Raw genomic sequence first — 12590 nt, 5'->3', positions numbered from 1 at the left:
TCCCATTACGGTCGGGGGGAAGGTAATGGCAAACCACCTCTGCTAGGACCTTGCCTAGTCGGCTGTACGGGTCTCCCGCATGGTCCCCTGCACTTAATGGATGACACATCTACTCACTTCAGTCACTCATTTTTTGTGTTGATTAAATTGCGCGACACGTATAATTTTATCTGCAGAAAAAACGTATATATTTACCAACGTTTATTGTTGTAATGGGACTTCTTTTTGCTTTAGAGAGGTACACACCACAAACCATCTTAAGGGACTCGCTAAGACGTGTTGCATGTGAGCAGCTGCGAGCCAAATGATTTTTCCGACCATGCTCCATGTCATTATACACAATATGAGGTGAAGTCTACAGTGTAGGTACGCGTGGAGTAGCAACACCGTTCATACGTCTCTAGATGTCATACTGCCATACTGAGCCATCCTCATAACCGGACAGGATGCGCCGCCCGCGGAATACCAGATTATAACGAGCGCATCGCAAGACTTAGTCACCAGTCTATTTCAGTAGACCTTGTAAGCGCAATAGGCTTACAACAGTCAACAGCGCAGCTAAGAGCCATCCACTTACCGTTGCTGAACGCTTCACTAATAGAGCGTGTCAGCTCTAACTCGTACCACACATTGATGGGAGTTATTTGTATAAGATACTGGTAAACCCTATGCTAATTTAGTGGCCCGCTTAGCTAAAATGGCGGACATAAATATATGGGAAACTGACTTTGAAATAGACACTGTGTTAAAAACGAGGTGCTACCGTTCTCATGACACATGTCACAGTGCTACGTACGACGTGACAGGGATGGCATCCATGTAGTATTCCACCGCTCTATGGGCGCTGTTTTTCACCGATTCTTCATGTGCAGTGGCGTCCCATCCTGAAAAGATGACGATAAAACTTTAAAGAAAATAAAAGCATGGAGCCTAAAAATTAATTAATTAACATCAGTAATTAATGAACCTTGAAAATTTGCATGTAAATAATTTATGTAATGCCAAGGCAGTCGAGAGAGAGTAAGCAGATAATAATGATAGGTAAATATAGAGGTTTTGCCTCTTATTTTGCACAGTCGATGTAAAGGTGTCCTATAAATTTATTAATATAAATGTGACATAAAGTCATGCAGGAGGTAGACTACCGTAATCGTAATAATTAGAAGTTCTGTATTCAGGCTCACTGGTAGTAAATGTAAGTCAGACATCATGCAAGTCGGCGAATATTTGTTTCCCATACAACTTGAGACGCCATATAAACATGCAGCAGTTGCTCCTGGGTATCTGATGATCGTTGAATTCGGAAATGCATCATTGAGACTCCAGCTATCACCGCATACAGATCTACAAAGTGGCAACTTAAGTGTTTATCTTTTCCTGTCTTTTCCTCATAGTATATTTAGTAAATTTCGTGCACGATTTTTCTGTTCAAGAGATCTAATCTCGCGTGTTTGTACATGTGAATTCTTTCAGTCTGTAGCGCAGTAGTTGCTCATTTGCTTTGTTTTGAAGATAAGCGCCCGTTCGTATTGTAAGCCAGTAGGGCCAGTCAGCAAAGCTTCAGCTCTCGCCCAATACAGATCTACAGAGTGAAAAGTTAAGCGTTTATCTTTGCCTGTATTCTCCTCATAGTACGTTTGTCAAACTTCTTGCGTGTTTCCATTCAAGAGGTGTAAGCTCGCACTTTGCAATTCTATATTTGGACGATCTATAGTGCGGTTTTCATTTCATCTGAACAGTCAGCTACATAGCTCATTGAGATATCAGCGGTTACTGGCGACACATTACGAGGGTAACAAGTTGCATATCCAGGATTATGTCTGCTTTTGCAGTTTACTTATTCAGTTAGTCTTGCTAGGATGAGCAGCATGTGTGAATGCTTTGTGCAGACGCAGGAGGAGCTGGCCGCAGTAGGCAAACGGTTGGATGCGCTTTTGGCTAGGGTCAATTACCTTCAGGCTGCTGCCTCGGCGTGAAGCGGCGGCGGAGAACCTTGCGCGTCGCATGAGACACCTCAGGAGTCGCTTCTTTCATCCATTGGCTCTGCTACCGAAGCACCTCCTAGTAAACTAGGCGCAATGGATCCAGCATATCAGAAGAGTGAGTAATGGATGGTAACGCGTTCGCGTCGCTCGAGGTGGACGGCCAAGAGGAGTCTTATCGTCTGGCCTCTCCCATTCAACCTGTGAGAGGACAGGTGGCCGTTCCTTCATCAGGTCCCGAGCAGGCACATGTGGGAAGGGGTTTACTAGTTCTCGGAAGTCCCAACGATAGGCGTGTTACGGACCACTATAGGTAGATAGCATTCAGTGTTGGGAAGAAAGTCAACGTGCACTCAAAATATCTGACGGGAGGCATCATCCCAGATATGGTGGCGACCTTACTAGCAGCTACCGAGCATTCAAGGTTCAGTCGTCTGCAAGTTGTGGGTCACGTCGTCAGCAGTGACACCTGCCGCATGGCTTCTGAGACCATCCTCACGTCATACAGGCGGCTGGCGGAAGTGGTGAAGGCCGCTCGCCTCACACGTGGTGAGCAAGGAGATCTCGCAGATCGCATCACTGTTCCCAGAGTTAATATGGTCCTCTGGTTTGGAGACGAGTGGAGGGTATCAAACAAGGATTTGACGATCCTGTGACGGTTTTGGCTGCAGATTTCTAGAAATGCGTTATCGTATGGAATTTGTAGGACGCCCTTTGATAGGACAGGTGTACACTACACAATTGAAGCAGCTACTCGGTAGCAGAGTACTTCGGGAAGGACCTGAGGGTTTCGTAGGTTATGTGGTAGTTTCAGGTGCTCCGATAAAAAGTCGCCAGTTGATACACAGCAAGGGAAATCATACCGCTTTCAGAGTAAAGACAATTCAACTTTCAAAATTTTATCAATAAATTATCGGTATATTCGTAAGGAAGCCCCGCATTTACTATCTTGCAGGGAAGTACCGGCACTCAGATTATTCTCGGGACCGAGAGCTGGCAGAAACCCGAAGTGGAAAGATATGAGATTTTTAGCGTGTCATAAAACGTATATCGGAATATCAGATTAGAGGCCATAGGGATGGAAATGTTCATTGTAGTCGAAAAAAAAAAAAATATTGCCTCTATTGACGTCGAAGCTGAGTGTTGCAGTGAAGTTATCAAGTCGCGTATAACAGGTCCAGGTGAAACACCTTAAATGTTGGATGTTTTTACCGTACAATAGATTCCACTATGACAAATCTAGAGTCACTCAGAGAATGTCTTAGGTTAGAAGCCCGTAAATACCCAGATCTTGCATTGGTAGTTAGAGGGAACTTTAATGTACCGAGTATAGACTAGGATGTCTATGGATTCATTGCAGAGGGTACAGGCAGCAGTCTTGTCAATATCTTTTGGACATGTTTTCCGATAACTGTCTTGATCCTCTAGGCCGGACCTTATCGATAACATCGGTATAGAAACGGTGATTAGCGATCATGATGTAATTATAGAAACTGGGGCTACGACAGTTAATAAACCTGTTAAAAGGCTAGTAGACTGTTTCTTCTAGAAATAGCGGGTAAACTGTTGTTAGCATCTCACTTAGACAGTGTGACCACATGACTTAGTTCCAGTAAGATGGTCGTAGAGGAATTATGGGCAAAGTTTGAGGAGATTGTAAATCGTTGTGTGGAGAATTATCTGCCTAGTAACTGGTTTAAGGATTGTAAAGACCAACCATGTGTTAATAATGAGATACGGAAAATGCTGAAGAAGCAGAGACTGTTCGACTCCCGGTTCCAAAAAAGAATGCGCAAATGACGCCAAGCACAGGTCAGTAAGAGATTCGTGCAGCTGTGAAAATATCTATGCGCCAAGCATAAAACTACTACCGCCGTGGTGGTTTAGCAAAATATGTGGCAGAGAAAGCGAGAAAATTCTAGTCCTACGTAAAATCGCTGAGTGGATCTAAGATTACATTCAATCAGTTGTTGACTAGTTTGGCGTAGCGGTCGAAGATAACAACACGAAAAACAAAGTTTTGAATTTCACGTTTCAAAACATCGTTCACGCAGGAGAACCATACAAACAGACCGTCGTTTGGCCACCGAACAGACGCTTGTATGGGTGACATAGTAATAAGCATCCCTGGCGTAGAGATGCAACTGAAGGAGGTTGAAAACAAATAATGCACCCGGTCGGGTGGAATCCCAGTTCGGTTATTCAAAGAGTAGTCTAGGGATTTGCCAGCGCGGTAGCTCCGCGTTTTCTGTCGGAGGGTTAAATGCCTCCCTTAAAAAAAAATCCTGAGTGAATGGGTTCGAAACCCACCACCGCTTAAATTTTGATTAATAATCAGCACTGGCGGCTGAAGACTTCCGGTAGAAGAAGTCATCCTCATTCAGCCAACAGTCTTGTCAAAGAGGGTGGAGGACCGGACAAAGATTCAGGGCACTCGCTTGTCCTTGGAGTTAGAAACTGCCCCTAAATGCGGAAGACTCAGAAATGATCGACGTATTGAGAATGCAAAAGGCAATGCAAGACACAGCGTTGAAGACACATAACATGTATCTTGTTCTGATCAGAATCGACAGCAAACCAATACCGACAATGATAATTCAAGTATACATACCGACGTCGCAAGAGGAAGATGAAGAGATAATTAAAGTATATGAGGATATTGAAAGTACGTAAAGGCAGATGAAAATTAATATTCATGAGGAATTGGAATGCCATTGTAAGGGGAAGAAGTAGAAGAAAGGATTACAGAAGAATATGGGCTTGGGACAAGGAATGAGAGAGGAGAAAGACTAATTTAGTTATGTAATAAATTTCAGCTGGTAATAGCGGATACACTGTTTAAGAATCACAAGAGGGGAGGTATACTTGGAAAAGGCCAGGTGGTACGTGAAGATTTCAGTTAGATTACATCATGGTCAGTCACAGGTTCCGAAATCAGATACCGGATTTTAAGGCATACCCAGGAGCAGATATAGACTTAGACCACAATGTTGTAGTGATGAAGAGTAGACTGAAGTTTAAGAGATTAGTCTGGAATAATCAGCACGCAAAGAAGTGGGATAAAGAAGTACTAAGGAATGACGACGTACGTTTGAAGCTCTCTAATGCTGTAGATACAGCAATAAAGAATAGCTCAGTAGGAAGTACTGTTGAAAAGGATTGGACATCTCAAAAAAAGGGTAATCACAGAAGTTGGAAACAAAAACATGGGAACAAAGAAGGTAACTGTGAAGAAGCCACAGGTAACAAAAGAAATACTTCAGTTGATAGATGAAAGCAGAAAGTACAAAAACGTTCAAGGAAAATCAGGAATACAGAAATAGGGGTGGTTGATTAATGAAATAATTAGAAAGTGGAGAGAATCTAAGACGAAATGGCTGCATGAGAAATGTGAATGAATTGCAAAAGTAATGATTGTCGGAAGGACGACCCAACAAGTTTCGATGAAAGCAAATGCAAGGGTGATAACAAGAGTACAACGGGAATTCCACTGTTAAATGCAGAGAAGAGAGCGGATTAGTGGAAAGTGTACATTGAAGGCCTCTACGTGGGGGAAAATTTGTCTCGTGCCACAGAAGAAGGAACAAGAGTCGATATTTAAGAGACAGGGGTTCCAGTGTTTGAATCAGAATTTAAGTGAGCTCTGAACGACTTAAGATCAAATAAGGCTGAAGGGGTAGATTAAATTCCATCTGAATTTCTAAAACTATTGGGGGAAGTGACAACAATACAATCTGACTTTCGGAAAAATATCATCCACACAATTCCGAATACGTCAAGAGTAGACAAGTGCGAGGATTATCACACAATCAGTGAACAGCTCATGCACCCAAATTGCTTACAAGAATAATATAAAGAAGAATGGAAAAAATTTGAGATGTGTTAGATGATGATTAATTTGGCTTGCGGTAAAGTAAAGGCACCGAGAGGCAATGCTGACGTCGCGGTTGATAATGGAAGCAAGGCTAAAGAAAAATCAAGACACGTTCATAGAATTTGACGACCTGGGGAAAAGCTTTCGACAGTGTAAAATGGTGCAAGATGTTCGAAATTCTGAGAAAAATAGAGGTAAGCTATAGGGAGAGACAGGCAACATACAAAATGTACAAAAGCCAAAAGGGAATAATAAAACTGGACGACGAAGAACGGTTTCAAAAAGGGTGTAGGATAGGAATGTAGTCTGTCATACCTACTGTTCAACATGTACATCGAAGAAGCAATGATGGATATGAAAGGTACAGGAGTGGAATTAAAATTCAAGGTGAATGGATGTCAATGATACGAATTCCTCATTACATTGTTATCCCGAGTTAAACTGAAGAATAATTACATGATCTGCTAAATGGAATGTTCTAATGAGTACAGAACATGGATTTAGAGTAAATCCAAGAGAGACGGAAGTAATGAGAAGTAGCAGAAATGAGAACAGAAGGAAACTGAACATCACGATTGATGGTCTCGAAGTAGATGAAGTTAAGGAATTCTATTACCTAAGCAGCAAAATAACCAGTGACGAACGGAGCAAGGAGGACATTAAAAGCAGACTGTCACTGCCATAAAGGACGTTCTTGGCCAAGATATGTCTATTAGTATCGAACGTAGACAATAATTTGAGGAAGAAATTTCTGAGAATGTACGTGTAGAGCACAGCATTGTATGGTGTTGAAATATGGACTGTGGAGAAACCGAAAGAGAGGAGAATCGAAGTATTTGAGATGTGGGCCTATAGATGAATGTTGTAAATTTGGTAGACTGATAAGGTGAGGAATGATGAGGTCTCGCGCAGAATCGAAGGGATACGTGCAGAACACCGACAAGGAGGAGGAATCGGTTGATAGAACATCAGTTAAGACATCAGGAAATTAATTCCATGGTATCTAAGGGAGCTGTAGAGGGCAGAAACAGCAGAATAAGACAATAAATAAATGAGGATATAGGTTGCGAATGCTACTCTGAGATGAAAAGGTTGACACAGGAGAGGAATTCGTGGAGGGCCATATCAAACCAGTCAGAAGTCTGATAATTATATACAAAAAAATCTCTGCAGTAAGGCCCATTACTTAGCTTGGCTTTATCATGAATCACTTCCCAGAGCACAGTCCCAAGCGACTATAAAAATTTGCAGGTGATTCCCATGTGTAAGAAGGGCAAAAGAACAGAAACGCAAAATTAGATATCAATATCCACAACATCGGTTTGCTACAGAATCCTTGATCACATTCTGAGACCGCATGTTGCTAATCTCCTTGGGACCGACAAGCTTACATCCATGAATAAGCACGGTCTTAGAAAGCACCGCTCGAGTGAAACTAAGCTTGTCCTTTTCTCATATGATATACTACGAACTTTGGATGAATGGCAACAGCCAGATTCCATACATCTGGTTTTCCGGAAAGCATTGAATACGGTGAACCTTTGCAGTTTGTTAAAGAAGGTACGACCATATGGAACAGTTTCACAGATTTAGTCTAAGGTTTCTTAAGTAACAGAATCCAGTATGTTGTCCTCGAAGGCGAGTGTTCATCAGTGACAAGTGTACCATCAGGAGTGTCCCATGGAAGTGCGATAGGACCTCCGTTACTATCTATATACATAAATGATTTGGCGTACAGGGTCGGTGGCAATCAGTGGTTGTTTGCTAATGTCGCTGTGGTATACGGTATAATGTTCGCATGCAGAACTGGTAATCTCAAGCTTGACAGTCACGTTCTTTTAAATATGTGGGCGTTCTTTTGCAAAGTGATATGAAATGGAACGAGCATGTGATGATTGTTGTCCGAAAGCCGGGTGGCGGATATCGGTTATTGCGAAAAGTCTAGGAAAATGTACTTTATCTATAAAGGAGACCGCATAGAGGATGCTGGTGTGACCTATTATTGAATGCTACTCCAGTGTTTGGGATCCGTGCCAGGTCTGATTAAAAAAAGACTTCGCAGCGATTACTGGTAGGTTTCCACAGTGCACAGGTATTACGTAGATGCCTCGGGAAACGAAATGTGAATCCCTGAAGGGAATGCGTCGTTATTTTAGAGAAACACAACTGAGAAAATTTAGAGAACCGGAATTTGAAGCTTACTCCCGAACGATTCCGTTACCTACGACATTGTGCGTAAGGACGACGAAGATACGGAGATATGTAGACTGTTGTTTTTCTGTCGTTCTGTTTGCGAGTGGAATAGGAAAGGAAATGACTAGTAGTCGCACGGAGAATTCCCCGCCACGCGTCATCAGGCGGAGTGTCGATGTAGATGTAGATGTATGTGTGTGTATATGTGAGCAGTAAAGTTATTTCTTGCATGATGTTCGACGTTCACCTAGGCGACCCTGTCAGCCTGAATGCAGGACTACTGATTACATATATATTTATTGCGCCGAAGATTATGGTTTCCGTTAAAACTAACTTTCTAGAAATTTGAACACTTTTGCGCTTTATACACCGGTAAAGCGAATTTGGCCGTAAAGAGACGCCTCTGACCGGCGAAACTGCTCCAAACGAGGTCAGCCATAAAAAGTAACTTGTATGTTGTCTGTTGGAAGCCGACGTTTTAAATATCATCCAGGTAGTAAAAATAGTGAACAAGGGAGAGTCACTACTCTCCTTTGTTCACTTCTTTTACTACCTGGAAACGTTAACACGCTCTAGCGTGATGGTACAGTCAGTCTCCACGACACATGGACCAACAATTTGGGCGTAATGTTGCATCAGTATTTAGGAGTACTGAAATCTCAGATTTTCACTGATGGCTGCCTATTTCCAATGACAGAACGATTTGAACAGCTTGTTACTTGATCGTCGTGACAAGTTCATAAATAAATATGACAACAATAGATCAATAGTTTGACCGAATTCGTACCTTAGAGTCATCCATGATGTTGCTCAAGGACCGTTATAATTTCGGCTGCTACGGTAAGATCATTTGATATTATCTTTCTCTCACTAGCGTTGATTTTCAGGTATGTTTTAGAACTTAACTAGTGTGTTTTTTGCCTGTTGACCGTCGGTATACATACACTGTACATATGGGGCAAGTCATCGATTAAACACTGTGTACTCACGATTATATCACTTTCAAGTACTATAGGGTATCATTGTGTTTGGGAAATGTTATCCAGAATAGAATCAAAAAGTTGCAGGTAAAATTTGCAAGAGCTTTCCTTTGGCAGCGGGATAGATCCCGCAACTGGAAACTCCTCCTTTCACAACTGGGACTTCCTGAGCCTCAAAACCCCCTTACTTCACCGAGCAGTGACTCGATATTCATTAACCTGCACACGTAGAACAGTTCCAGGACTCCTTGCTGCTTATTTCAGAGCTATGATATGGCTTTCTTAAGTGACCTTTAGTTTGATTCTGTCAGTGACTTAAGTAGCTCTCATGTTTATATTCGGTCCAGCTGCCCTTAATTTCTGTTAATGACTTTATCATAATCACAGGTTTAAGTGATAGGCCAGCCTAGTTGCGACCGCAATCGCGAGACAAAGCTGAGCTGATGCCACTTGTCATGGTCAAAACCGTAAGCTGTAAGGAAGGTGTCCATCCCAGTAGAGCGCAGTTGGCCAGTGCTACCGCGTATACAGTATCTCCATTCGGACAACACTACCGCCGTCAGAGCCATTTACAGCTGGAGTATCGTGTAGATGACACGTGCTAGTGCTAACCATCTCGAATTTTATCTGTAGGTAAACCGGCCAAATTCCAGAACACAAACGTGTCTACATCTAAAATATGTCCCAAACATATAGGATAAAAATTATATAGACGTTAGTAGATCCTATTTAGTATATTTAGGGAACGAAGAGTAGAATCAAATTTTCAGAGGTATGTTTCCTTGATCGAGTAATGGTTGTGATACATAGCAGCCCAATTGCCGGACTGGCAGGTACCATATACTATTTATAACTGACTGAAAAACACTACTATATGTCATTAGTTCCCATCAATTAATAAAATAGTTACCTCTTGTAATTAATAACGACAGTGATTGCCTGGAGCAAGCCTTCTACTTTCATATCAATTTCTTCTTCTTCCTGGAGGCTGTATTTCATGTAACTTTCTCCAGAGTCGAGTTGGGTACATGAAGAACGAGAACGGATACAATGGGTGAGCCGGTGACAAAATGTGGCTGAAACCCCTGTGGACTGCGGCACCTTTTTCCAGGGGAGAGCCCAAGGTGAGACACCACTAAAAGTAGGTCGCCGCTTTATGTAAGGTGAATTACCTCTGGACTAAAAAGTTGTAAGATGTCACCTCTTTGGTTAATCGAAACAAGGATCAAAGTAAGAGAACTCAAGATGGCAATTTTCGAGAAGTGTGGACGTGGAGGCGATCATATTAGCTACCATATAATACCAACTTGGCTGAGGAGCTGCAGAGTGACTCAGAATTGTTTAATTACTGAATGCCTGTGAGTGTAACAATTGGTTAATATTTCAAAACGTTCGCCAGGAGGGGATCTTGATGTCTCGTCACGAAAAATATCATTGTGCAGTACAGCAGAGGCGTTTTCACTGGCATACGAGAAATATGCGGGCCTTTAGAGGGGAAAATGAAGCCTGAGTCGGTATAAGACGCACTTTGGCTTGAGACACGGTGCAGCAGACTTAGGCACGGGATATGGAAAAGAACGGTTGAGTCAGAGACATCATCTAGAGACATGATGGAGAGCTGATATGTCACAATCTGCCGCAGATCGCGATGTCCGTTATGATCCACACATCTGACAGCTGAACATTGAGAAATCGTATCTCGGGCGAGAAGAAAATAACAGTTCACATATGCTGGTGGGTATAATGTTAGGATTACCTAAATTCCGGAATTCACATCTCTTTGTGAGTGGTTAAAGGAACATTAGGACTCGATTTGAAATATTGGTTGTGTCTGTAGTTTTTCCGTCTTTTGGTGGTTTCAGGAAATCACTGCGTGACCGCCGTAAGTTTTATCTCTGAAACATACAGTCTTTACAAAGACTTTCATATGTTGCGTTGGTAATGAGCCAGTTGCCATTTGATAATTTTTTATTTTCTGCATTTCATGTGCCCGTACAAACCCTGTAATAATTTCTTTTTCCATGTTATTCATCAGCTGGGGACTTCATAATAAACAAGTATTAATGCGGACAAATGTTTAAATTTATTGTTAATGGACACCCTGTTTTTTATCTTTTGTGAGATACACAACCGTGTCTCATTTTTGCCGGGGCTATCGTTGTCCTGTTACTAATCAGCTCCTCAACACGTACCTAACATGTGTGTGTGTCTCAACACATACCTAACATGTGTGTGTGTGTGTGTGTGTGTGTGTGTGTGTGTGTGTGTGTGTGTTTGTATGTTGCACGTTCGCGCGTATGGAAAGCGATATGATTTTCGGCCATTAAAACCATTCTAGATCATCCTACATCCACAGAGGTATATCGAAGGCTCAGCTGTAGGGCATTTGTGTGTAAACCACATTCCCAGAAATTTCTTCCTCAAATAAAGGCATATGTTTGACATTAGGAGATTTCTCTTGGCCAGGAATGCTTTTTTCTGCCAAGGCTAGTCTGCTTTGTATGTCACTGAATCGACGTTGGCGGTGCTGCCTTGAAAATCAATATACACTGTCTCAAAAGTTGATAAATGATCGCGAATTGAACAGTGACCCGAGAATAGAATACGTTTCCTTTACTTCAAGTCTATGGTCACAATTTTCTATTTCATAAGACTACCGGTGTCGGTCATTATAGACCGAAAGTGAAGTAAAGAAAATTTACAATACACATTCGTCTGTGATGTATCAGCGGTTTATAGGATCGTAGCTATCTGTGTCACTGCACAACTGGTAACAGGATTACACAGCTGAGAAATACGAGAACTATGGTACAGTTAGCTAAAAGGTTCATGTATCAAAGTTTCTGACAAGAATAATATACAGAAAAATGAAAAGAGAAGTGAGGATCTGTTAGATGACGTTCAGTTAGACTTCAGGAAAGTGAGATGCAGATCTGACGCTGCGGTTTTTAATGGAAGCAAGACTAAAGAAAAATCAAGACACGTTCATAGGATTTATTGACATGGAATAAAACGTTCTACAAAGCAAAAGGGCGTCAGGAGATAGAAATTCTGACAAAGGTAGGGCTAAGCTATAGGGAGAGGCGGGTAATATACAGTATGTACAAATGTACAAGAACCAAGAGGGGGGATCATATTAGTTGAAGACCAAGAACGAATTTCCCAGGTAAAAAACTAAGAAAATAGTGCACGGATGAAAAAGGGTGTAAGAAAGGGAAGTAGTTTTTCGCCCCCACTGTTTAGTCTATGCTTCGAAAAAGCAATGACGAAAAAAAAAGAAGAAAATTTCAATAGTGGAATTAAAATTCAAGGTCAAAAGATATCTATGATAAGTTTCGTTGATGACATTACTATCCTGAGTGAACGTGAAGAAGAATTACAGGATGTGCTAAATCGAATGAACAATCTACTGAGTACAGAATACGTATTGAGAGTCAATCGAAGGAAGACGAAAGCAATGAGAAGTAGCGGATATGACAACAGCGAGAAACTTAACATCAGATCTGATGATCACGAAGTAGATGAAGTTAATGAATTCTCATACCTAGCGAACAAAATCAC

The sequence above is a fragment of the Schistocerca piceifrons genome, chromosome 7, assembly GCF_021461385.2.
Source record: "Schistocerca piceifrons isolate TAMUIC-IGC-003096 chromosome 7, iqSchPice1.1, whole genome shotgun sequence".
In the NCBI taxonomy this organism is placed as follows: Eukaryota; Metazoa; Arthropoda; class Insecta; order Orthoptera; family Acrididae; genus Schistocerca; species Schistocerca piceifrons.
Note: the sequence above shows the minus strand (reverse complement) of the source record.